Source organism: Chiloscyllium punctatum, chromosome 18 (assembly GCF_047496795.1).
Source record: "Chiloscyllium punctatum isolate Juve2018m chromosome 18, sChiPun1.3, whole genome shotgun sequence".
NCBI lineage: Eukaryota > Metazoa > Chordata > Chondrichthyes > Orectolobiformes > Hemiscylliidae > Chiloscyllium > Chiloscyllium punctatum.
The window spans coordinates 3765418-3792683 of NC_092756.1; the positions used below are offsets into that span (position 1 = coordinate 3765418).

The window sequence follows — 27266 nt, forward strand, 5'->3', positions numbered from 1 at the left end:
AGCTCGTCTCAGTGGTGGGGAAACTATTGAGAAGTGAAATTAGTCTTCATTTGGAAGATATATCAACACTTTTCAGCACGGTTTTATTGAGAGGAAGTCATGTGTAACAATTTGATAGTAGTTTTCAGAGAGATAACTCGATGTCCAGATGATAGCTATAATCACAGTCAATGGGATCTGAGTTAATTTGACAAATTGGATCGAGTACTGGGTGAGTGGTGGGAGCAGGGGATAATAGTCATTGGGTGTTTGTGTGACTGGAACTCTATGTCTCCTGGTGTTCAGTAGGGATTGGTGTTGATTTCCTTGCTATTTCTCTTACATACCAATGATTAAGACTCAAATTTAGGAGGATTAGCCAGTGAATTCACAGATGAAGTGAAAACTGTCATGTTGGTAAGTCACGAGCATAATGGCTTTAGATTGCAGGAGGATATAAAAGGGTTGGTTGAATGTGAAGAGAAGTTGCAAATGGAAATTAATCTAGATAAATGAAAGGTGGTGTAATTCGGCAGAAGAATCTGTGAGGTATGACGTTTTGAATGGTGGAACCCTGGAAAGGACTGAGCATCTTCGGTGCATGTACCCACCGATCCCCTATAGTACTGTGTCGTCTGAATAAAGAGGTTAAGAAGGTGAGAGGATATTTTCTTTTATGAGCCGAAACATTGACAATGAAGAGTAGGGAGATGATACTGGAACTAAATACAACACCGGTTAGGCCATACTGAAGCGTTGTGTGCATGTTATCGAAGGAATGTGATTACACTGAAGGCAGTATTGATGAGATTTTCCAGGATCTTGCTTGGGTTGGAGGGTTTTAGTTATGGAACTGGATTAGATAGACAGGGGTTTTCCTTGGAGCAGAGGAGAATTAGGTAGTAGATTATCATGATGTCTAGAATTACTTTAGGCATAGACAGGGTAAACTGGATGAAACGTTTCCCCTTGATGGAGAGATCAATGCCTCAGGGGCACAGGGTGAAGGTAAGGCCAGGAGCTTCCAAGTGGATCTCAGGGGAAAACAAAATCAAACAGTGGGTGGTGTTAGCCTGGAGCTCAGCATCTAAAAGTCATGTCGAGACGGAGCCCCTCATAATAAGTATGAATTATTGAGATGCATCCTTTCAAGGGCAAGTCACACAAGGCAATGGATCATGTGCTGGCACATGAGACTGGAATAGTTCGGTGGCTGTTATTGATAGGCGTGAACTGGGTTCATCAATGGGCCTTTTTCCTGTGCTGTATAAGGTGATTCTGTGAAAACGGTTATAAATAATGCCTTCTTCATATTAATCCCAGATGCTCTGTTTATCTCAGTTCCCACAACACGTACCTGGACATGGCATTTCTTTGCTCTTGTGTGACCCGCTGTGTTGAACCTCACAGTAGATTTTGCTGGAGCAACCTGCCGTTGACTCTGGCAGGGTTAACTGGCTGCTCAGGGTGTAGGTTCCCTTCTTGTTTCTCACTCATGGGTAAGTCTTCAATCCAGTCGTGATTAGCTCCACTCCTTTCTTCCAGGTTACCTTGGTGACGTCAGGGGAATAGTCCATCGCCAAACAACCAAAGATCGCAGAACCGGTGTCGTGCTCCTGACAGGAGGAGACCAGGACATAAAGCGTGGGGGGAGATGGTGTCTCTACATAGAATGACCAATTGAGAATGTTAGTTTCTGTTCATTTTACCTTATCAGTTACTCAAATGTATCCTCAGCTGTAAACGTTTGCCAGTATTCTAGCGCTACAGCATAACTGGAGTTTATTGTTGTCTCCTAACAGTTGCTGATCATGATCATTAGTTCCCTCTTTAGAAACATGCCCTCGACCTTGACCATTGCCATATAATTTAGGAAGAAGAACATCCTGATCCCACCCCAGTAACTATTTGAAGATCTCAGCAACTGACACTTTCACTGGATTGCTGTGAAGAGCAGAGAAGTTTCACAAAATACAAACCAAGGAAATGCAGATTCATCGAAATTCTGCAGTGTGTTCAAACAGGCCATTTTGCCCAATAGGTCCACACCCACCCTCTGAAAAGTAACCCATCCAGACCCATTCCACTAACATATTATGCTACAGTTAACCCTGACTAATGCACCTAACCTCCCAATCACTAAACACAACATTTGCAATTCCCCAAGCTTGCACATCTTTGGACTGTGGGAGGAAACGCACACAGATATCGGGAGAAAGTGCAAACTCCACACAGACAGTCACCCGAGGCTGGAATGGAACCCGAGTCCTTAGCACTGTGAGGCAGCAGCGCTAACCATGGAACCAGCGTGCTTCCCCACTAGGTACCGTGCTGCTGGAAAAACCCACCAGCTGGCAGTACCCCCGGAGAGAAGTCAGAGTGAATCATAGAACATAGAACATTACAGCGCAATACAGGCCCTTCGGCCCTCGATGTTGCGCTGCCCTGTCATACTAATCTGAAGCCCATCCCACCTACACTATTCCATGTACGTCTATATGCCTAGGTGAAAACAATGACTACAGATGCTGGAAACCAGATTCTGGATTAGTGGTGCTGAAAGGGCACAGCAGTTCAGGCAGCATCCAAGCCTGTCCAATGATGACTTAAATGTACTTAAACTTGGCGATACTAACTTTGCAGGCAAAGCATTCCATACCCTTACTACTCTGAAAGAAACTACCTCTGACATCTGTCTTATACCTATCTCCCCTCACTTTAAAGTTGTGTCCCCTCGTGTTTGCTGTCCCCATACTTGGAAATCAGGTCCAGTGATCCTTCCTCACTTATCAATGCAAGGCAATATGTTCTATCTGGGAGGAAGGTCACTGCAGCAGCAGCACAGGCAGGAGCTGAGCACTGGGACGGGGAGGAGGGCTGTCACGGCTGAACTCATGCCAATTGTCTGTTAGTTGAAACATCTAATTTACAATTATCTGAATTCTGGAGGCCTCTGAAAAATGGAGGACCATTAAGGTTCAGAGACTTTGGAGTGTTACAGCTGAGTATTTATGTAAATATGATTTGAGAAATGAACGAGTAATCTTTAACTTTAGTAACTATCAAACTGACACACAATTCACCACCAAACCTCATCTTTCAGACTAACCACTGCACTTACTCTGTCTAGACCTAAATTTCCACTCACATTGACAAACCCTACTCTGCTATACACCCAATCATGTCCTGAACACACAACCCCAATCACACGAAACAAATCCAAGGCAATCCATATTGGTAGTGTAGCTGAGCAGAGAGATCTCGTTGTCCATGTACATAGTTCCCTAAAAGTTGCCAGCCAGTTTGATAGAGTTGTTAAGAAGGCATACTTTGTGTTGGCTTTCATCGATAGAGGGACGAGTTTCAGAACCACGAGGTTAGGCTGCAGCTGTACAAAACTCTGTTGTGGCCGCACTTGGGAGTATTGTGTACTGTTCTGGTCACCACATTATAGAAAGAATGTGGAAGCTTTGGAAGAGTACAGAGGAGGTTTACCAGGATGTTTTTTGGTATGGAGGGAAGGTTTAATGAGGAAAGGATGAGGGTCTGGAGGCTGTTTTTGTTTGAGAGAAGAAGGTTGAGAGGTGACTTAATTGAGACTTAAAAGATAAACAGAGGGTGGACAGTGAAAGTCTTTTTCCTTGAATAGTGATGGCTAGCAGGAGAGGACATAGATGATAGATGTCAGTGGTTGTTTCTTTACTCAGAGAGTAGTAGGGCGATGGAACACACTGCCTGCAACAATAGTACACTCGCCAACCTTAAGGGCATTTAAAAGGTCATTGGATAAACATATGGATGAAAATGGAATAGTGTAGGATAGATAGAATTCAGATTGGTTCCATAGGTCAGCGCAACATTGAGGGATGAAGGGTCTTTACTGCACTGTAATGTTCTATATTCTAGATTCCAGGTGGACATATGATCTCAATTCCTTTCAGTCATTTACACTCCTGCTGCCCTGCACCTGGCCCATGGTGAATCTGGCCCTGACTAGACCTGGCACCATCATTTTCACAACCTCTGACAAAAGCCCACTACCCAGGACATGACCTCAGCCCTTGATCACTGACCTCTCATCTTACCCAAGTCAACCTGTGCACATTGCATCCTAGCTCCTTTCTCATCTGTGCTTTACAACCGACCATTTTGCCAGACTCCGAGCTTTGCATGTTGACAACACGTCCACCTGTCACTTCATTACAGTGACCTTCCACCCCGAAACATCCTGGCACTCTGCCCACCTCTTCACTAACCAGCCTGGCATCCTGCCCACCTCTCCATAAACCTGCCTGGCAAAGACAGACCTCCTGTATTTCAGCTCAAACACCCCTCACCTACCAAGCACAGTTCGAACAAATTATCCTGTGCCCATTACCATTTACCTTGATGCCACCTTGCCAGACAGAGTGCATGCAAGCTTACCCAGCAGCCAGCCAACACCTCACAGCCTACCAGCGGAAACTCTCCCACATGCCCAATCTAGCCCCTCAGTTGCTCATCACCTACCAACTTTGAGCCTACTCCAACATAAATTCAGTGAGTCATAAAGTCGTACAGCACAGAAACAGTTCCTTTGGTCCAGCTCATCCATGCTGACCAGAGTTCCCAAATTAAACTAATTCCACTTGCCTGCCTTTGGCCCATATCCATCCAGACCTATCCTGTTCCTGTAGCTGTTCAAATGTCTTCTAAATGTTGGACCTATCTCTGCATTTACCACTTCCTCTGGCAGTTCATTCCAATGTTTTGGACAGTTACAACATGAAGCCCTAACTCCTGCACCCAGTGCTCTGACCAATGAAGTTACATGTGCCAAACACCTTCAACACCCCAGGTATTTTGAGACAATGCTTTCAAGAATCTATGAGTCTGAACCCTCAGGGTCCTCAGTGTTCAACATCACTATCCAGTGCCTTACCAATAACTCTGTAAGTTGTGACCTGATTTATCTTCTCAAAAAGCAACACGTCGTGTTCATTTAAATTAAACTCCATCTGCCACTCCTCAACCCATTGGCCCAGCTGATCAAGATAACTTTCACTGCCAATTATACCACCAATTTTGGCATTACGTGCAAACTTACAAACCTACAAACCATGCCCCATTCAATGTTTTCATGGCTTTCAACCAATATTGTCGCCTGTTTCACTTTCTCCCACATATCTGTAGCATTTTTTTAAGGATTGAAGGAATCTATCTCCTTATTGAAATCATTTAATGTTTTTTCCTCAATCAATTTCTGTGGTGGAGAATTCCAAAGGTTCGCCGTTCTTTTGCTGAACAGTAAACAATCAGGTTCAATGTTATCGGTGTGTTGGGAAGACTGGTGAGCAGCAAGATTAATGATGATCCCATGAATGGAATAGCCTTCTGGAGGAGTCAAGGTGCCTTCTTAAGCTTCCATTTTGCATGCTGACATGTCCCTTCGGCAGCATGTTCCAAAATTGTGATCCTTGAGGATAAGGGCGCACATGCATGTAAATGCTTCTCCTGAAAGCTTTCCTCCAAATCAGACTTCAACTTGACTCTCAATTATTTCCCTGCCCGTTTCCTCTTCCTCAATCGCAGCCATGGGACTCACTTCCTAACAGCGCTGTGAATGTGCTAATACCACACAAACTTCAGCAATTCAAATAAACTGATGATAACTGGTTTCTCAAGGCGATATAAAAAGTCAAAAATATGAAAACAATTTGGTGAAGAGGGGCTCTCTGGATGCTTCCACACCTGTCTAGAGATTCAAACAACCACTGGAAGAATTGTAAATTATTTGAGGCATTGTGTGTCTACACAAGATGACATGGTTCCCTTTTGTGTGATTTGACTGTATTTTCACTGAATGAACAGAGCTATTTCTTAATCATATAATAGGAATCAAGCATCCCTCATTTTTAGCAAGGCAATCACACATTATATTTCCTTCTTTCAGGGAAGTATAGTGTTATATTAATGAAATATGATGATTGGGATGTTTCAATTGGAAATTGTCAGAGATTTAAAGTTTACTTTCATGAGCAATTAATTTCACCCTCATTGTGTCACAGTACTCACAGGAATGTCTTTCAGAAATGGTGTCTCCCTTTGTTATGGGCAATGGAATCAGTAAATCTGGGATAGTTTTTGCTTGTTAATCAAAGGTGTGAAAGAGTTTTACCAAAGGGAGACCTGTGGATTTAGCTCACAGATGCTCCATGATCTGAGTAAGTGGTGGAACAGTTCGAGGGGCTGAGTGCCCTTCTCTTGCTCCTACCTTCCTATCATTGTGTCAGTCATTAAGCCAGCACTGGCGGTGAACACTTTTTATTAAAGTATTTCAACAAATTAATTATTTCACATATGCTTTAAAAAAAAAACTTTTGTTGATTATTTGGAACGGGATCGTTGACATTCTCTATTTGAGTGATCAAAACAACTTCCACCCAATTACAGCAGCCAGTGCACTCTGGAGTGTGTTGTTACCTCATAATAGTTTCTTGTGAAACTACAGCTCGAGATCAGGGCGCTCAAATTCAATGATTCTCTGATATTTAATATCTCTGAACATTCGCAATTTGTTCAAATGCATCTTTTCTCTGAAGAACGTGTTTAATTGAACAGAACTTTTTTCAATGAAACAACAAACTTTAAATGCTACAAAACCAAAATAAAAGACATAAATTTCTGAAGAAATTCAGCAGGTCTAGCAGCTCGTGTGGAGAGAAGGCAAGGTTAACCTTTCGCATCCAGAGCCACCCTCTTCACCAAATTGTTTTCATGTTTTTGATACAAGAGCTCAAACTGTTGAGATAAACAGTGATTACGTTGGCTTGACTCCTGTTGGAAAAAGGATTCATGGCAGAGGTACTGGATGGTCTGAGATAGCAATTGAAGACCAACTGAAAAGCTATCTCCATCTGCTGCAAGTGTTGGATTCAGCGGAACCCACACTGTACTGAACAATCAAATTCAGCTACAGCACTGATTTAATATAAAGTAAAACAGCCTAAACATAATCTCATCAAATATGCTTCGAAAATGATTCATTATGGATTAGTTATAAATGATATTGTTAGAACAGCAAGTCAAAAGCTGGGATTTCTTTGAGCACTTACTCCATTAACCCCATCCATCGATGCCCAAAAGCTTGTGAACAAATATTGATCTGAAAAAAGCTGCTAACCACCAAAATTCTGTTTAATATCTAAGAGACACAAGTCAGGACAGTGATTGAATAGATTTCACTGGCCTCTGTGAGTGGAATTCCAACAAACACCCAAACATCTCAATCTGCTTTCTTGCACTGAAGTAACCTGATAAGAGATGGTGTTACTAACCTCTCTAACAGGCCACCTGACACAGAATCAGGGACACTACGACAACATCACAACAGACCTGAACACAATGATCTCGACATTATCACGGAGAACAAAGCCCACCTGTTTGACAGTACATAAACCATGTTAGTTATTAACACCTTCCAACAACCAGGGATTGTTCCAGAATATCTGTACAATGAAAGTAACATTTCAACATTTATCCAAGAACACTTTGACAGCAGCTTCAAATTGTTCAAACTCTGTGGGAACTATAGAGGAATAAAACTAGGAATTGCATTGCCATCAATTCACTGTCACTGGATTCCAACCTCAAACTCCCTTCCTCTTTCCCCTGTGAATGTTGCTGCACCAGACGGTCTACTTAGTTTGAAAAAGATTAAAATGTTTTGAAGTGTAATATGACCATTGCCAGTGACATTAAAAGCTGATAATAGGTTTTCAAATAATAAAATGCAAAAAAAGTATGATTCTACATTGTGTCACGAAACATGTCCTGCATAACCAAGGCATAAAGAAAATATACAGCATATTTCCCTCTGCCTCACTCAATCAAATATCTCTTATTGCCAACAACCAATTTCAAAACTCTTGCTATCTGCCTTTTGTTCCTGAAACGTATGTTCTGATTGGAACAACTTAGTCAGGGCTCTCAATTCTGAGGCACCTAATCGAATATTGTATTTCTGGTCGATAAATGTGGTTTTGAAGCGCGAGATGAAATTGAACTGTCTGAGATTCAGGTATCCAAACTGGACAATTTACAAATGGTCAGGACCGTTGACAAGTTAGTCAGAGATAGCACTGAAACAAACTGTACAACAGACTTAATCCTAGAGGAGACATTGCTCAACTCCTCACGTCACTGTAATTGAACATTCATCAGAGGAACTAACCAGTGGATTAATGTGAACAAGAATGTGTTCACAATGAACATAAATAACCACTGAGTTAATAAACATAATAAGTCATTGTATTTAACAAAATTATTGAGGTGGGAAATATCGCCAATAAAAGCACAGATCCGGAGGAAATGGATTATTCTCTAAACTATTTTTACATATTCTTCAAACGTTCCTTGAACTGTGGAGATTTTGCATGCGCTGCATAAAGTCAATACTGCATTCCAGTGTGGAAAGCATTTCTGTTGAAGGAATCAGGGCAAGGTCATTTTCTTGTTAACTGCTTTTAATGAACGAAAATGTGTAAAAACGTATGAATTGAAAACATGCTTCTGTCTGGAGTTGCCCGCTTTAACAGATGTCTAAGTAAATGTGGGCAATGCTGCCTCACAGATCCAGGCACCCAGGCTCGGTTCCAGCCTCGGGTGACTGCCTATGTGGGGTTTACACAATCTCCCCTGTGTCTGTGTGGATTTCCTCCCACAATCCAAAGATGTGCATGGCAGGTGAACTGGTCATGCTATATTGTCCATAGTGTTAGGTGCATTAGTCAGGGGTAAATATAGGGTAGGGGAATGGGTCTGGATGGGTTAGTCTTCAGACAGTCGGTGTGGACTTGTTGGGCCAAATGGCCCGATACATACTGCAGGAAATCTAATCTAAATGATTGTCACACTTAACTAATGTGAGCAGATTCCTTCCGATCGCTACATTGCAATAAATCGGTCAAGTATATTAATTAAAATAAATATTACTCTATTTTCAGTGTCTGAATAAACAATGCGCTCCGTTATCCTCTCGTTCATGTCTTCTGCAAATTTGTGAACTCTGCATACGTCTGAACACATCGATGTAAAATGAATTCTCTGCATTTGCAGCAAGTACTCCCATGGTTTTAAGAGTAGAGTTCCTACAGTATGGAAACAGGCCATTTGGCCCAACAATTCCACACTGACCCTCTGAACAGTAAGTAGCCCACCCAGACCCATTCCCCTAATTTATATTTACCCCTGATTAATGCACCCTAACCTAGACATCCCTGAACACTATGGCTGTGCTAAATTGCACAAATCACCTGACCTGCGCATCTTTTGGACTGTAGTAGGAAACCAGAGCACCCGAAGGAAACCCACGCACAGGGAGAATGTGCAAACTCTACACAGGCAGTCACCCGAGGGTGGAATCGAATTTGGGATCCTGGAGCTATGAGGCAGCAGTGCCAACCACTGAGCCACCATGCTGCCCTGCGAGTTCATGGGTGGATTATTTTAATTAATTCCAAATTTGGCCTTGGTCACATAATTCACTATAGCAGTTGTTTCCGAAAGAATGACTCTTCAGTTGATGTTTTGTTGTCAAATGTAACTATTTATTTAAAATGCACAGATTGGGAACGCTTAAAGCACTGTGCAGATTAAATAATTCAGTTAATGGTTTATTTTTATCCTGCAAATCCAGTTTAATCAGGGACATAACAATTAATTAACTCAAGTTACGTGTGAAACTGATTAAAGCAGTGAAACTGATCGGTTCTTCATAGAATTGAGCAGAATTTCCAAATGGTCTTTGCCAATGATCTTTTCCAGCCAGAAAAATATGTATGTAGTGTACAGCGGAATTGAAAGGTGTTTGTTGATCAACTGTAACACTGTCATGGCATTTTTACTCAAGAGCAAGAACTATTAGTACATTAGACTTTTGAACTTCTATTTATATTTCTCTATGACTTGTAAACTGTTTAAAGACAGACTTTTTGATTGAACTAGAGAGTGGAGTTCTGAATGTGGATTGTGGAGCATGGATTAGATTAATCCGTAATTATTTATTTTAAGTAAAAATGGCACCTGAAGGTATCTGTTTTCCCTTCATTTCTAAAACCTTTGCGATTTGCCTTTCACTTAATAATAGGCTTTATGAAATTTCAACTCGCAAGCTGATTGCATTGAATGAGGAACCTGGAGCGGTTCACTGTCACCAACCGTGTTAACATTGCAAAAACAATGTAGAAACCAGAAACGGTTTCCCAAATATAACACATTTAATGTTACCCAAGCACAATGCCTCCTCAACAGATCCACGATCACCAGATCACAACACTGTGTGTTTGCAGCAGAACTAGCTCTGCAAACATTTTCAACAGAACCAAGAACATGATGTAACCTCACAAAAAAAGACCAAACTGAAGTCTAACAAAGCTGCTCAGAATCAAGCAAACTAATTATTAAATTGAATAGAAATAACAAGTCATAACAGCAGCCTTGTTTGTGAGGGGACTTAACACTTAAAGCTGTAACGTTTCTGGCAACAGTTCAACTTATTTCCAACCTGCACACCCTTCTTGATCATGATAATCCTGTGCAGCACACAGTAGAGCAGTTAAATGCATATATTGATTAATCACTTCATGGTCAAATCAAAATTACTGAATGGACAAATATTACCACATTATAATTTTAAGTTAGTTTCAATTACATAAACTTATCAATTCTGCAGTTTCAGATTTTAGTCCCAAATTTTATTTTAAATGAGGCTACTCAAAACAAAATTAAGTTAGTTTACAATTAGAACTGAGTTCTTTTTTTAAAAATGTCAATGCATTAAAAACTCGTTTTTTTTCATTTCTCACACTTCTGGGTTTCTGCCTTAAGTTAGTTTTCAGACCGTTACAAATGGATGTAATGTTTTCAATCAAGCAGAGAAAAATGTGTCATATAAGTTGAACAAATGCAGAAATTATTCGTGAAAAACAAAAGAACTTCACAAATATTGGTAATGAACAGTAATCCAGAGAGACATTCTCCTCACCAGAAAGAAAACACCAATTACAGAAAGCATGAAAACGCAGATCAATTTCACAAACTGAATAAGAATTCAATCAACTCAATTCAACAGAATCAAGGAAAATAAAATCAGAATCCAATCAACTCAAAGCAACAGATTTGAATGAAACATAATCAGAATCCAACCAATTCAATTCAACAGAATCAAATAAACCAATTTCAAAAACCAATCAACACAATTCAACAAAACCAAGTAAAAACAAAGTCAGAATCTAATCAACACAGTTCAACCGAATCAACTAAAACAAAGCCAAAATCCAAAAACCTGCTGCGCTTTTCCAGCAACTCATTTTCAGCTCGGATCTCCAACATCTGCAGTCCTCACTTTCTCCTCAAAATCCAATCAACTCAATTCAACAGAATAAAGTAAAACAAACTCATAATCTAATCAACAGAATGAAATATAGCACCGCAAGAAAATTCTATGACAGTTTCTAACCTGCTTGTCATCAACTAATTAACAAAATAAATGAGAAAATGTAATCATGGTAAGAACATATATTCAAGAAATGAATAATGATATTTTAACATATTTTAATCATGTTTGGTAATATCTCGAACATGTTTGAATTCTTGCGTTTGTTGTTGATAATAAAACTCACAGTCAGGATGCCACTGACATTAAACATTATTTATAGCTGACTGATTAAGAGACATTAGGTGTTTCAAGTAACCCAGCTACACAGAATGCCCATCTGATCAAAAAAGAGATACACTGAACAACTGACTCCATCATCACCATTTTCACTATTTGCTGAGCCTTAACTGAAGTCTATCATCAGTGTGAACAAAAATCAATCCAAACCAAACCAAACTCAGCACAGAATCTGAGTTCCATTTAATTTAGAAATTAGTCACATGAATAGAAAGTTTTTTAAAAAGTCACTGAGAAAGTTCTAAGTTCTTACCTGAAGTCACTGTCACCATGGTCCCTTGGCCCTAGTAATCAAGACCATCACAGTGTTACATTCTCTGGACTGGGTCACACAATAACCAGCTCTGCATAAAACAAATCAAAAATCTACCATCATTTTAAATTTTCAGAACCACAGGCAAAATAAAGTCACGATAAATCTTCATCACATAATTGCGCTAGTGAATTCTGATCATTCTTGATAAATTTTAATACTGTTTTATCCTTCAAAGAGTAACACATGAGCTGATTCTCAAAATCCCCAACTGGTGTATCAATAATTACCCAACAATTTTACAAATTAAATAGTAATACTGGCATAAAAGCGCACAGAACTAATACTGCACTGCAACTTAAGACGGTTTGTAGAAGTAATCACTGACTAGTTTCAAACAATGGAGGCTGAATAGGTTTTTGTATTGATCATAATTGTAGTGTCATTCCAGTTATATCACTGTGCGACACCTTGTGTCAAATACTATGACAGACTGTAAACTGTAAAATGCAGATAATTTCTTCACTTCCTAGAAAGCAGTGATTCAGACTCCTCTAAGAATGACTTGGTGCATTATTTCAGCTTTTACTCTTCATTGTATTTTGAAAGCTTGGAATACTTTTCCAGGTTTGGTCTGCATTTAACTTGACAATCCTCACGAAGAAGATAGAAACAAATTATACATTTGTACAAACTAGCACTACTGGATTGTGTTTAAATTGCATCTCACATTATTTCTCACTCCTGCCACTGTAGAAATCACCAACTTGAGATAAATCCTTGTCAGTGGTTATTGTATGAGGACGTCGCTGTGCACAACACTGTGACCCACTGTAGTATCACAATGATGTAGACCAGTACACTCATTCTCTGTTCTTTACTCTAGGTCGCAATTTTCATTTGAAAGAGCCATTTAGTACTGATCATGTTCAGAATTAATGCCATAGTTGACATGACAATTAGCAGCGATTTCCTGAGCTGTCAGATATATTAAAACCAACATTTTGTCCGCGCATTTAATTGATCGAAGTGATAGCAGGACATATGACATGCCCAAAACATTTTCCCATTGTGTCACCAGTTTGCTAGTTTAAATGGTACATTTCCTCTTTGATAGTTATGTAAGAGGCAGCCTGAGATCTGCTTCAGATCGCAGTTGGTATAATTGCATTTAAAACTCGTACTGACCGTCAGGTTATGGTGGAATTGACAAAATGTTCCCTCGAGCTGTTTTTGAATGGGTCCAGCCCTGGTTCCTCTCGCTGTGGTATCTTGCACAGTAATAGATGGCGGTGTCTTCGATCTTCAGGTTCCCCATGTCCAACGCGAAAATGTTGTTTATTTGAATTGTCGTTGGACGCAGTAAATCGATTCTTAATCGCTGGTGCATAGTTACTGCTGGATGAACTATAGTACCAAAGCAGCCACTCCAGACCCTGTCCGGGAACCTGTCGGACCCAGTGCATTGAGCTGCTGCTAAGATCGAAGCCGCAGGTTTTACAGGTCAGTTTCAGGCTGCCTGCCGGACGGCCAGTCTCTGCCTCTGGCTGAGTCAACACAACCTCCGATTGGACACCTTTAAAAAAGAAAACAAATAAACCACGAGCATTAATGAAGATTAAATGATGGCTGAGTCTTTGACATTCCAGCGGTAGACTAACATTGAGACAGTGACAAAGACAGACTTGAACAAAAAACATTCACATCATAAGAAAGTCAGTAATAAACTGAGAAAAATTGTCGACACAATCAATCTGATAACTTCTGGGAAGCGGTTCTGTCACGATCTTTCTAAACAAAGCCGACCCAGGAGTGTTGAATTACGGTCTAGTGCCCAGGATTTATATGGCGATCGGAAGGGGCAGGCTTACAGCTTCCGCCTGTTGGTTTCCTGATGGAGGCTGAGACTGGATCCTGGTCTCAGCTTGTACAGCCCGAACACATGGGATCATGTATTTACGAGGTTACGCTTAAACATGGACATATACACGTCTTGGGATATTTATTTTGCTGAATAGCTTCTTTGAGAGTGTTTTTATTTAAATGGTGGAAGTAAAATTGAGTAGCTTCAGGTCTGTTTCACATGATAGTTGCAAGTATTTTGTTTTTTAAAAAACAAATTCATTTGGATGTTAGCTTCCTTTATTTCTACATTCATTCACAAGCAGATAAAACTAAAATCAAAGTTCAAACATATTACCAGCTAGTAGAACAATTGAGCTTGTTTTCCCAGGACACAGCCAGTTTCTGTCCCACTACAAAATAACATATAATTCATACTAAACATTTCAAAATTCAATTTAGGCAACTGAACACAGAGCTTGTCCAAAGTGATTATATTTAGAATATTCAATTAGAAGTTAACTCCCTTTAATTCTACATTCCACCACAAGCAGATAAAGCTAAAAAGAACTTCAATAATATTATTAACCAACAAAATTAGTGACTTTATTTTTGCTGTCACTCAAAGTCTCTCTCACTTTACAAAATAACATACTATTTCTAATCTGCGTTTCTAAATTCAATTTGGCAACCGGATATGGAGCATGTCTAAAGTGATTGTGTTCAGAATGTGAGTGTATGTCACTAAACAGTTTGGACTCGGAGATTAGAAGCATCTCCTTACGTTGCAGAATGTCTCTCCCTGCATCTTTTTTTTTCAAATTGCTCCGACCCTAAAATGCATATTAAAGGAAAGCTGTGTGCCTGAGAAACAAAAACTGAGTTGGCAGTGATACATAACACCTAGGGAAACTTTTGAAAGAGCATCTACTGAAATAGAACAGGATAGTCCATACGTTTTTTTAAAAAAATCCTCAACATCTAAACCATTGAAGTTAACCGTCTGGGTACATCAGGAATGTCTGGTTAAATTAGAGAGTATTACAATAATCATTACCACAAATGTAGGTCATAAACAGTACACTTCTCTGCTCACTGATAGCTCTGACAGGGGGAGATAACTCATAAAAATCAGCAAACATTCATGGTTATACTACACCAGTGTTAACCATGTATAAAGGACCCACTCAGTTTTAATGAGATGCATGAATCAGAGAATGGTGCAATAAGTGATGTGAGTGTGAACCAATTCAAGTTTGTTAATTTACTTTGAGATGATAACAAATGTGACTGCAATGTGGGATTTTGGATCCATTAACTTTATATTCAGGAGTTTTAAAGATACTCAATAAACAGACTGAACTAACCAGAACGTCATTGCATTCAATGTCCTGTTTTCTGACAGTCACACAGTGAATGCTGTATTCAGTGACTTTCCTTTTTAAAGAAGAAATGCCAAGTGAAATGTATCCATTGTGAGTAAATGGGAAAATATAGTTTGTTCGGTAGGATTTTACTTTAGTTGATTCATTTTCACTTTAATAGGCCAGATACAATAGTTGGCAGCAATTAAACTGACTGCAGAAAAGGTCCTTGAGTTCCCAGTTTCATTTACTGGAAGCAGGTGGAGTTTCTGCAGTGGATCAAAGATATTTTGTCTCACTGTTGACCAGTTGGTGGAAAGCAAACCGCAAAACATAACCACCGCCTCCTCAGAAACAAATCGACTCAGCAACAATGCTGGAGGAAAGTTTATTTATTAGTTATGTAACTTGGAGAACTAGTCACTCCTCTCATTGAAGGAAATATTCGCAGAGTCTCAGACACAACCGTAACATCAACAGTTCATTCGAGGATCACTACAGCACTGCTTAATTTTGAGAAAAATTGATAAATAGTCAGAGAGTCATGTAGTGAAACAACATGGATACAGACCCTTCGGTCCAACCAGTCCATGCCAGTCATAATCCCAATCTAAACTAATCCCACCTGTGTGTACTTGGCCCATATCCTTCCAAACATTTGATATTCATTTACTTATCCAAATGTCTTCTAAAGGTTGTAAGATCATCCCACACAAAAAAACCATTCTCTGTGTTAAATGTTGTCTCTGATATTTATTTTTAAATTTTTCTCAACTCATTGTAAAAACATGTTCCCTATTGTTGAAATCCCCCACCATGGGGAAAATTCGCCAATGTCTTAGTCAAATATTGAAAACAATCCCAGCTCCAAATATTTACAAAATATCACTATGGATCTTCCTCGAGTCCAAAAAAGATTGTCCCCCTTGATCAATGATTTGTAAAATTTACTCACGTATCTACTGTGATAGACGTTTTCAAATAACTTTGGAAGTGCATCAATCGGATTAAAGTAACATTTCATGCACTACCCCCCACACACAAAAAAGAACTAGTGTGTTAACATGATTTGCTCTGAGGAAGTCTACGATGGATTCTTTTATCAAACAAAATCATTTCCAATGTTGTGAGCGCTCGTCTATCTTCTGTGCAATGGTCTAAATTTTAAGTTGTGTCTGACTGCAGATGAAACCGGCTGATCTGGATAAAAGTACAGTTTGTGCCTTTCACATTGTGAATGTATATTGCTGACTTCAGTTGAATAAAGAAGTGTTGTCCCAGGCATCGTCTGGCACCATTAATTAGACCATTAATTTCCACATCACTAGCCAGATTATTAGGTGGAGTTTATTGATATGTGATATTTTTGAAACGAAAGCTTTGTATATTTCCAGTATGAATCATGTAAATTAGAGCCATTCACCTTTCCACTCATGACTTTATAAACTTATATGAGGTCAGCGCCTGAACTCTCACCCTCCAGTGAAAGAAGTTCCAGTCTATCTGGACATCCAACGGTGACTGTTCCCTCACATTCTGCTGTTTAAGATCCTCCTGCCACCCCAGGTCCACAGACAGTGTCCCTTGATACCAGTTCAATGAAATGAAAGGAACTTGTCCCACCATATTTTTCAATTTTCTTTGGCTTCAAACACCATAAAGAATAAATGTTTGTGTCATTGCTGATTTATGGGAGAATGCCGTTTACACAGTATCTGCTGAAATACCAGCAGTACCACCCTGAATCTGGTTCGCAGGTTCATCTGTTGCTCTCAAACGCAACCAGACATCAGGGAACAATGAACATCGCCCACCCACAACCCTCCACCATTCCTCTCTGTACTTCGCATTTGTGAAATCCGTGTTGTCAATAATCAGTTAAAAGAAAGTTTTTTTTTTAAAAACTTTCTTAATTTATGTTGCTGATCTTGGCTGAATAAAGGTATGTTGCTGTCAGCATTTCTGGGAACATGTCTGCATTTTTTTCATGTCAGGTTACAATGATATTAAGTCAAGAATTGTCAAAATGTCCTGGGAAATAACGTTTAGAAATGGGCCTATTAGCTCCTCAGGGCTGTACCAACTGTTTGAATATTGATACAGTTCTGCCCCTACTTTTTCCCATAAGCCAGGATTTACAGCATTGGAGATCATATCTATGTTGATAATGGATTAGACCCTACACAATGTTCCCGAATGTTTACAGTGCTATCACCTGCAGGGTTATGGACAACATGATATAAATTGGGTGTTGGCTGGAAGGCTCTGTCTTCACGTGATACAGGTGCGATGGGCGAAGTGATCTCTCTCTGTCGTGAAAGCGTCCTACTACCCTAAATTCATCTTTCCTACTTTGTCTCGTTCAGAGGCTCTGCACACCAGAAATATTCCAAGCATTCGTTTCAATGTGATCAATACATTGCACCTGATAGTCTGGCTAGTTATGTGGAAATTAATGGTCTAATCAATGGTGCCAGACGATGCCTGGGACAACATCACTTTATTCAACTAAAGTCAGCAATATACATTAACAATGTGAAAGGCACAAACTGTACTTCTTTCCAATTCAGCCAGTTTCATCTGCAGTCAGACACAAAATTCAGACCATTGCACAGAAGATAGACGAGCCCTCACAACATTGGAAATGATTTTGTTTGATAAAACAGTTCGTCATAGACTTGCTTAGAGCAACTCGTGAATATTGTTTGATTTCTTTTTGTATGGGGTAACACATGAAATGTTACTGTATTCCGAATGATATGAACCATTTGCATTTCAAGTTATTTGAAAACGTCCTTCACAATAGATATGGGAGTAAATTTTAGAAATCATTGATCAAAGGGACAATGTGTTTTGGATTCAAGGAAGATCCATAGTGATATTTTGTAAATGTTTGGAGCTGTGATTGCTTATATTTTTATCTAAGACATTGACATACAGTGGACAACATCACAATTTGCTGTAACATGAAACTCACAACCACCGTGAACCTGGAAGGCGATGGTTCAGAATTTAACAAGGACCTAGCAAGGTTCGTGGAATGGACCAACGAATGATTCATGAAATTTAACAAAGACATTTCTGAAATGATTAATTTAGCTAGGAAGAATGTAGAGACACAAATTCACATCTCTGTTTGCATTTCAATATACTATAAATTACTTTTCTATTATATCCTAAAATACTTGTGTCTTTGTTTATATTTTAAAAACTCTATCTTGTTCCGGTGTTAAGATAGTTTCTTTAATTATTTCACTCAAGACTGTATGCTGTATTCTTGCCTCAGTATTGAGCAAACTCGGTTTGGTGCCAGCTTATATCACTTGAGCTGCTTTTTAAGGAAGCGAATCTCTCCACCTGTTATGTCAAAATAATCTGTTCATGTTTAGTTCGAAATAAATCATGTTAATATCATCCCAAATTCAGGCTCGGTTATTTTGTATTTATTCATTGGAAATGAACAGAATATGACTGATCTGTTCTTGGTGGAGTGGGAGAGGGAGTTAAAGTGTTCAGCCACGGGGCCGTGGGTTTGGTTGGCACGGGTGTCCCAGAGATGTTCTCTGAAATGATCGGCAAGTTAGTGTCCTGTCTCCCTGATGTAGAGCAGAGCACATCAGGAGGAACAGACACATCAGATGACATTTGTGGAAGTATAGATAAATTTCTCTGGATCATTTGGGGCCTTTTCGGAGGTGAGGGGGAGACGTGGGCGCAGATTTTGCACTTCCTGTGGTGGGAAGGGAAGGTGATAGGGGTGGGGAGTGAGCTGGTGGAGGGGCATGGACCTGACGAGGGAGTCGCGGAGGGAATGGTGCCACCGAAATGCAGATGGGGTAGGGAGCGAAATATACCCGAGTGATGGGGTCTGTTTACAGGCGGTGGAAGCAGCGGAGGATGATATGATGTATGCAAGGTCGGTGCGTTGGAAGTTGAGGACCAGAATGGCTCCCTGTTGAGATTGGAGGAATGGGGTTCAAGGGTATCGTCGACCACGTGGGAGGGGAAATTGCAATTTTTGAAAAAGGAGGTTATCTGGGATGTTTTATGGGGGAACTGGTCCTCCTGGGAGCAAGTGCGGTGGAGGCAGAGGAATTGACAATAAAGGGATGGCATTTTTACAGAAGGTCGGGTGGGAGGAGTGTAGCCAAGGTAGCTGTGGGAGTCAGAGGGCTTGTAGTAAATGTTTAGTTGGTCACTGGAGACAGAGGTGGAGAGGTCTAGGAAAGGGAGGGAGGTGTCCGAGATGGTCCCTCTGAAGTTTAGGTCAGGGTTGAAGGTCTTATTAAAGTTGATGAACTGTTCAACCTCCTCGTGGTAGCATGAGGTGGCGTTGATACAGTCATTAATGTAGCGGTGGTAAAGGTGGGAAATGATACCAGTGTAGTTGTGGAAGATAGACTGTTCCACAAATCTGACGAAGAGGCAGGCATAGCGGGGTCCATACAGGTGTCCATGGCTACCCCTTTCGTTTGGAGGAAGTGGGAGGATTGAAAGGAAATGTAGTTTGAGGTTGAGCATGTACTGCTTGGGTTGGCGTGACAGGAAGAAACGGAGGGCTTCGAGGCTACATCATGGCGTTTCGATGTGTACAGGGCCTGGACATTCTGTTCTTTGTGGGGCTTTTCAATAGCTTGCAGTTATTATGGAACTGCAAGGACAATGGCTAGGAACTCGGAAAAACCAATGTTTAAGTCTTCTGCTTGAAGCAAATTTTGACCAAAATATTTAAACACCACAAAGCTCACTGTAGGAAATGCCAGTGCTGCAACTTTTAATAATATTTGAAACTTTATTAAAAATCGGGATTTTAGTCATAGTTTCTGAAATAATCAAGAAAATAATTAACCGTTAGAATAAGCTCTTTCAAAGAGAGAGGGTTTGCAAAGTTTGAAACCATACAGTGCTGTGCTTTATTTGAATTCAATGTCGGTCAGAGTTTGATACAGCCAAGGTGATCTCTCCATATATTGATTCTGTTAATCTGACACACCGACATACCTGTCTGTACAAAACTGTTTAGTTGATCAAAATTTAGGAAATAGATCAAACAGAATGTATTCGGCTGGGAAGGTGATGGATACAGAAGACATAATCAAAAACTGGGAACATTAAATCTGAAGAAAGACTAACAAGTAGTACAAGATCGAAGACATGAAAAGGTGCATGTCAATGTGCTCCAGACATTAGTAAATCGAATGAGCTTGTTCGATGGTCGAGAGACTCGTCCAATGACGTCCTGGAATTAGACCGTGAAACAGAGATTGAAAGGTCGATTTGCAAATGTCACTTCGATGTGATCGCATCACACTCTGTGTCCTGATATAGGCCACATTGGCAGATGTTTCCGCCAGATTGTATCCACTGGATTTATTTTCTGATCAGAAGTGAGATGTGTGGCTTGCTGTTGGCACATAGAAACAGGAAGTTGCGCTCCAGCTGAGAATGATACACGAGGCGCTACTTTCCGTATTATCAGCACAAACAGTCTTCCTACCTCTGAAGGTGAACACACCTGACAGTGTCAAGAACAAACGGACAGATTGTTGTTGGTCTCAACATTGTATTCAATTCCATTCCCATTTTCCACAATGAAACAGAAGAGACAGAAGATTATTTCAGCGAGAGCAAATTATCGGTCAGAGAGATAAGCAGCGTTACCACCAGGTGAAAGGAGCTAAATGACATTGTGTAGTTTCACTCATAAACCAATGTTTAAACGTAGAAAGCTTGGGGGAATTTAATAAGTCAATCTAAGAGACAGCATTCATTAGAAGTTGGAATTGTAAGGCTTAAGCAATAAAATTCAGCATGGCTTTGGTGGAAGTCATATCATATCGGAAGTGATTGATTCTGTTTTCCGGAGAGGCAATGAGAAGTGACATCGGGTATAAAAATTATGTGTAATGCTTCTTGACTTCAATCAGGTTTTTGACCAGATATTGCATCTTCAATATGGTAAGGGTTCATGGGATTGGTGCAGTTTGGCAAAGGCATCGAAGTTTTATTTTTTGGCAGAAGGTAATGGTCGAAGGTAGTCATTGTGAAGACATCTTGTGTCCAGTGCCTTACTATATGACTTGGTGCTGGATCCTTTGCTGTTTGCAGCGTATATGAACGATCTAGTCAAGAACGTAGCAATTTTGATCAGTATCTTCAAAGATGAGGTGAAAAACATTTGGTTTTGCAATTAATGAGGAGGAATGCCAGTGTCACATCGATGATCTTGCCGGTTGGAGAGAAGAATTGAAAACAGAACATTATATCCTAAAGTCTTTGAAGTAAAGTATTTTCGAGACTAGCAATTTAAGATAATATGCGATGCATTGTTGGAATCTACACAATATAAAGGATAAGCGATCTTCTGTTGTGAATATCCACATCATGGAGTGGGGGGTTTGGAGTTATAGTCTGGAGATATTGTGGCTAGACCATTAATTCGGGAAACTGTGGTCTGAGCCCGCAGTGTTGCCACATCAAGTCGTGAATTAAAGTTGATAATTAAACAACTCGTTGAAGGAATAAGCTCCACAGATATTCCCTTTCTCTGCTTTGGATAGCACAACACATCAGCGCAAAAGTTAAGGCTGAAGCATTCACAGCAATCTTCAGCCAGAAGTGCCAGTTGTCTGATCCATCTCGGTATCTTCCATAGATCACCAATATCACAGATACCTGTCAGCTGGGCATTCGCTTCTCTCCATGTGAAATCAAGACACTGTTGGGCAGGGGGCGGGGGGGGGGAGTGGGTGGGTGCAGGGCTTACTGCAAATGCTATGGAGCTTGACAAAATTCTGGCAATAATACTGATGACTTGTGCTAGCCAATCAATCCCGGTACAGGTACAACACTGGCATGGAAAATAGGCCAGGAATGTCCTGGGCACAGAAAATAGGTCAAACCAACCTGGCGATTTTTTGCGCCTTCAGTCCATGCTCAATCATGAGTTAGATGTAGGATGGTGCTATCAAGCATCACTAGCTCAGCAATAACCTGCATAAATGTGGGTCATGCAAGGCCTACTAAGCTCATGTCTGAATTACAGACTTGATTTAAACATGGACAAAGAACTGAATTCCAGAAACGATGGGAGAGTGACAGCCCTTGACATTAAGGTCACATTCGACAGAGTGTGATATTATGGAGTCACAGCAAAACTGGATTCAATGGGTATTAGGTGACAACCTCCCTGCTGCCTGCAGTCAGACCTCACACATTGAAAGATGGCTCTGCTTGTTAGAGGTCAGTCGTCTCAGCCAAAGTAATTCTCTGTTGGAGTTCCGAAAGAAAGTGTCCTTGGCTCAATCATGTTCAGCTGCTTCAGCAATGACCTTCATTCCATCAGAAGGTCAGAAGTGAAATCTGCATTAATATAGCACTTTTTTGTGACTCCTCAGTCAACATTCAAACGCAACAAAATCTGGACAATATCCAGACTTGTGATGACAAGTGGCACATAGCATTCACACCGGAAAATTGCGAGACAAGGACCATTGACAATAAAAGACAATCTAACCAAAATCCCTTGACATTCAATAGTGTTACCATCACTGAATCCCTCACCATCGACACCCCAGGTTTTACTGTTCATTAGAAATTGAGCTGGACACTCCACTTAAATATAATGGTTGTACGAGCAGGCCAGAGGCTAGGTATACGACAGCGAATAACTCACCCTCCTGATTCGCAAAGCCAATTGACTGTTTAAGAGACAGAGGTCAGGAGGCTAATAGCACAGCTCCCCCCTTGATTGGATAAGAGCAGCTTCAACTGCAATCAAGAAGATTGGCATTGTTCAGGACAAAGCATCCCACTTGACCTGTAGCACATCCACAAGCATCCATTGCCTCCAAATCTGATTCTTAGTCCCTGCCATTGGCACTATCTAAAATACTACACTGCAGTAACTTAGCCACTTCCTTCTCAGTACCTTCCCACTACCACTTGCATCTCGAAGGACAGGAGCAGCAGATACATGGGAACAGCTCCACTGTAAGCTCCTCTCTAAAACACTCGGCATCCTGACATGGAAATATTCACCGATCCTTTACTGTAATTGGGTCAAAATCTGGAATTCCCTTCCTCAGGTCATTTTGGAACATGTTATTTCAGAAAGTCAGCTTACTGCCATCTGCTGAAGGACATCTACGGACATCTAAAAGCAACCACCATGTTCCATGAGTCAATAAAAAAAATCATTGAAGCTAACATGACAGTTTGATAAAGTGGTTGAGGAGGCATTATGAGTATGTAATAAGCAATCAAAACGTTTGGAGTAAAGTTCCAGAATCAGTCCCTACCATGGTAGCTTCAGTTAATAAAAGAGTATGAATGAAAACGCTGGAATAATGAACGATAATGACAGACCTACCAAAGGTTTGAAGCATGTTACATAGTTTAGTATTGTCCTTCAGAGGAGGACGTCTGACCTTCCCACCTGGCCTGCCCTACCCGTTCAACAATAAGGTGATGGTCCTTTCCTGTGCCGAACCAGACTAAGAAATCCATCAGGAGAAAGTGAGGACGGCAGGTGCTGGAGATCAGAGTTGAGAGTGTAGTGCTGGAAAAGCACAGCAGGTCAGGCAGCATCCGAGGAGCAGGAAAATCAACGTTCCAGGCATAACCCCTTCATCACGTATCCTAATGAAGGTCTCATGCCCGAAACGTCGATTCTCCTGCTCCTCGGATGCTGCCTGACCTGCTGTACTTTTCCAGCACTACAGTCTCGACTGAGAAACCATTTGGTTGTAATAAAGCTTCTTAAGAAAGATCAACCATAATTAGCCGAGCAAGATAGCAGGCCTTCAAAAAGGTAGCTGATGACCACCTTCTTGGGATTTTTGACTAACGTTTTCATAATTCAGTGAAGAATTCAATAATGCAAATTACGGTGAGGCAAACTCTTCAGAGTCCGATACAGATTTCAGACTGATGATTGGATGCAAAGTCTTCTGTGATGTTACTGTGAACAGCAAGAGAGTTGTTGCCAGTATTGCACTCCAATGTTTGTTCATGATGTAAAGTGTCAGATTTATTGTATTTCTGTTTGTGACCGCTTTCTGTGCATTTCCAATATTAGGATCACAGTGGTGGTATCATGACACCAGTATTCCCAAACTCCAGTTTGATGCTGAATGGACGGGGTTTGGAATACCATCGTTTGCCCAGGTTGAAATTTGAATTTAAAGACGTCCTGGAATCGGAAAGAAAGCCAAATGATGACCATGTAACCCGAGTCAATAGAAAAAATACAAAAACAGCTGGTTCACGAATGACAAGACATCTGTCATCTTTACCTGGTCTGGCCGACATGAGATTCCAGACCCACTGGGAAGTAATTGACTGTGTTCTGAAGTGGCTTTAGCAAGCTATTCAATGGGCAATTCGGGATAGGGACTCATTGTTGACCCTTACCATTAAGTAATACGTGTAACGAAACCTCGTAACAACTATATCAATTAAATGTAATTGTTGCGGCAGTTCCTGATGTCATTTCAAGTATTTCACGTGAATATTCTAAAACGCACTTTGAGTGATTATGCACCGTCTAATAGGACTACAATATAACTCAGTGGAACATTCAGTGTAGATCCAGTTCAACATTGAAGTTTAATGGCAGAATTTTCAGAACTGAATTGTTAACCTAAATAAAAGTTTTAAATTGTGTTTATCTTTCAGAAATGAATAAAATCTGTTGCAATTCGTCTTCATGAATTTGTATTCACTTCTGAAAACGGTCAACACACTAAAAATAAACTTGTTTCGATTTGAATCTTACCAACAAATCACTTCTTTCATCTGGCTTTGCTGTCACCATCACTTCCTTGAAACCAATTAAGCATTTATGTAAATAAACACAGAAATAGAATTCTCAGAATAAATTACAGAACAACAAACCCCCAATTTATATTTCCCCACAAGCCCAGTACACGAATTGCGGAAAAAATGTAAATACCTCAATGGATCCCAATACTAAGTGATGTTAGGACTTTTTAATGCATAAGTTGTATGATTGTTGAATGACAGAGGTATCAATTGTCATGTTTAGTCAAACAAAACTATAATTAAGAGATACATTGGCACCGCTAATATTTCTGACTCTCTTTTTCTCTCTTCCCCTCCTGCTTGCCCCCCATTTTTCTTTTTCTCTGATGCCTTGTTTTGCCTCTCCACAATCGGACAATGTTTTCCTTAATAACATGAAGCCAACACCTCACCAACATATGCTCTCAGCCATATTCATCTATTTCTTTCGAGAGATTTGAGTCAGTACAGCAAGATATTTTCAAAAATCTGTCTGAGTATTGAGTGATCTGGAAATGCTTGATAGGAATGAGGCTGCAAGACTTTACTGTGTTAGTGTTTTCATTGTATCTCAGCAGTATTATTCTTGGCTGAGGAATGTTTAATGGTTCAGTGTAATGCATATTTAGTCTATAATTGACCTTCACTGCACATTTCATGGAATGTTTAATATTGTAGATGTCGATTTTTTCTGTATTGACTCTGTGTTGTACCTACGCTGGGAGCGTTTTTTTTAGGGAATCCTGAAAGCAGCTCTACTCTGTGTCTAAACCAAAATGGATTTGACATGATTGCATTCGACAGCGCAATGTAGAGGGAGATTTACCCAGTACATTTCATGAGCTGTACAATCACGGAAAATATATGACATAGCCATTTAAAGGGGCTTGATCTCCTCCCCACTGTCTTTCTGATTTTGTAATGCTTGATACCAGAATAAAAAGGGAACAACACTATGCATCAAAACTTTGTTATACAAGTAGATTATCTTCGACAGGCACAGACATACATACACACATAAGCAAATCATCTATGAACAACCCTTGCAGTGTTTAATGGTTGAGTGCTGAGACAGCTTTAATACGCAATGTGTGTATTCCATGCAACACATGCCGACAGTGTGCTTGATATGGCAGTTTAAATGTAGTTTTGTTCTGTCTTTAACCTTTTCTGTGACAACTGTGGTTGTGTTTGACAAATATTCAACAGAACTGGAGGACTATAAATGTAGTCACTGCATTAGAGACAGAGTGCAATGCCATGAAACAGGGAGAAAGGCGATCCCTGTCTTTGTTCATGATGAGGAGGGATGGAAGCAGCTGGGCTTCAAACATGAAATGGAGGTTAATTTAAATGAGGCCTATATAATTCTGAAAAGACTAACTTAGAGCAAAGACCAATGATAGGGAACCAGAAGCAGCTTGTTCAGCCAATGGAGTTTGGTCTTCCAAACAATGACATCATGGCTGAACTGATAATCCTCAGCTCCACTTTTCAGGATTTTAACTGTAAGCATTGATTCAATTACCAAATCAAAATCTGCCCATATCAGCCTTCAAAATACTGAATGACCCAACCTCGACAGTCTACTGTGGAAATGAATTCCACAGATTCACTACATTCTGGGAGACAAAATTCTGTTCTGCCCGAAATTTGTGACCTCTAATTCAGAGATTCTACTCCCTGGTCCGAAACTCTCCCACAAGGGGAAACAACATTTCTGCATTTACACCATCAATTTTCCTGAAAATAATAGATGTTTCAGAATGTTACCGCTGAATCTTTTGTGTTGCAATGAGTATAGGCCCAAACGACTCAATCGCTACTCTCAAGACAGTCCCTCCATCTTCAGGATTAGTCGACTAAACCTCATGTGGATTGTCTCACATTCCAGTGTACCTTTTGTTTGGAATATGAGTCCCAAGAACAGGTCACAGTATTCCAGCTGTGGTAAGAGTAGAGCTTCTTTTCAGTTTTAACAAACATTATAGTCATACAGATATCCAGCACAGAAACAGACCCTTCGCTCCAACTGCACTGACCAGATATCTCAATCTGACTGAGTAGCTTTTGCCAAACATTCGGCCAATCTTCCTCTAAATGTTACCTGTTCATACACCCATCGAGGTGCCTATTTAATGCAGTAATTGAACCAGCCTCGACCACTACCGCTGGCAGCTTTTCCATCCATACATGTGAAAAGGTTAACCCTCAGGTTCTTTTCAAACATTTCTCTTCTCACCTTAATCTGCTGTCTTCTTGTTTTGGACTCTCCCACTTGAGGAAAAAGGTCTTGGCTATTCACCATATC

The 27266-nt window shown here is 40.3% G+C and overlaps 1 pseudogene; it reads right to left on the reverse strand.

Moving 5' to 3' along the window:
- Window positions 1–27266, reverse strand: part of LOC140488916 (Ig heavy chain C region-like) — a 41650-nt pseudogene that overhangs the window by 9966 nt on the left and 4418 nt on the right.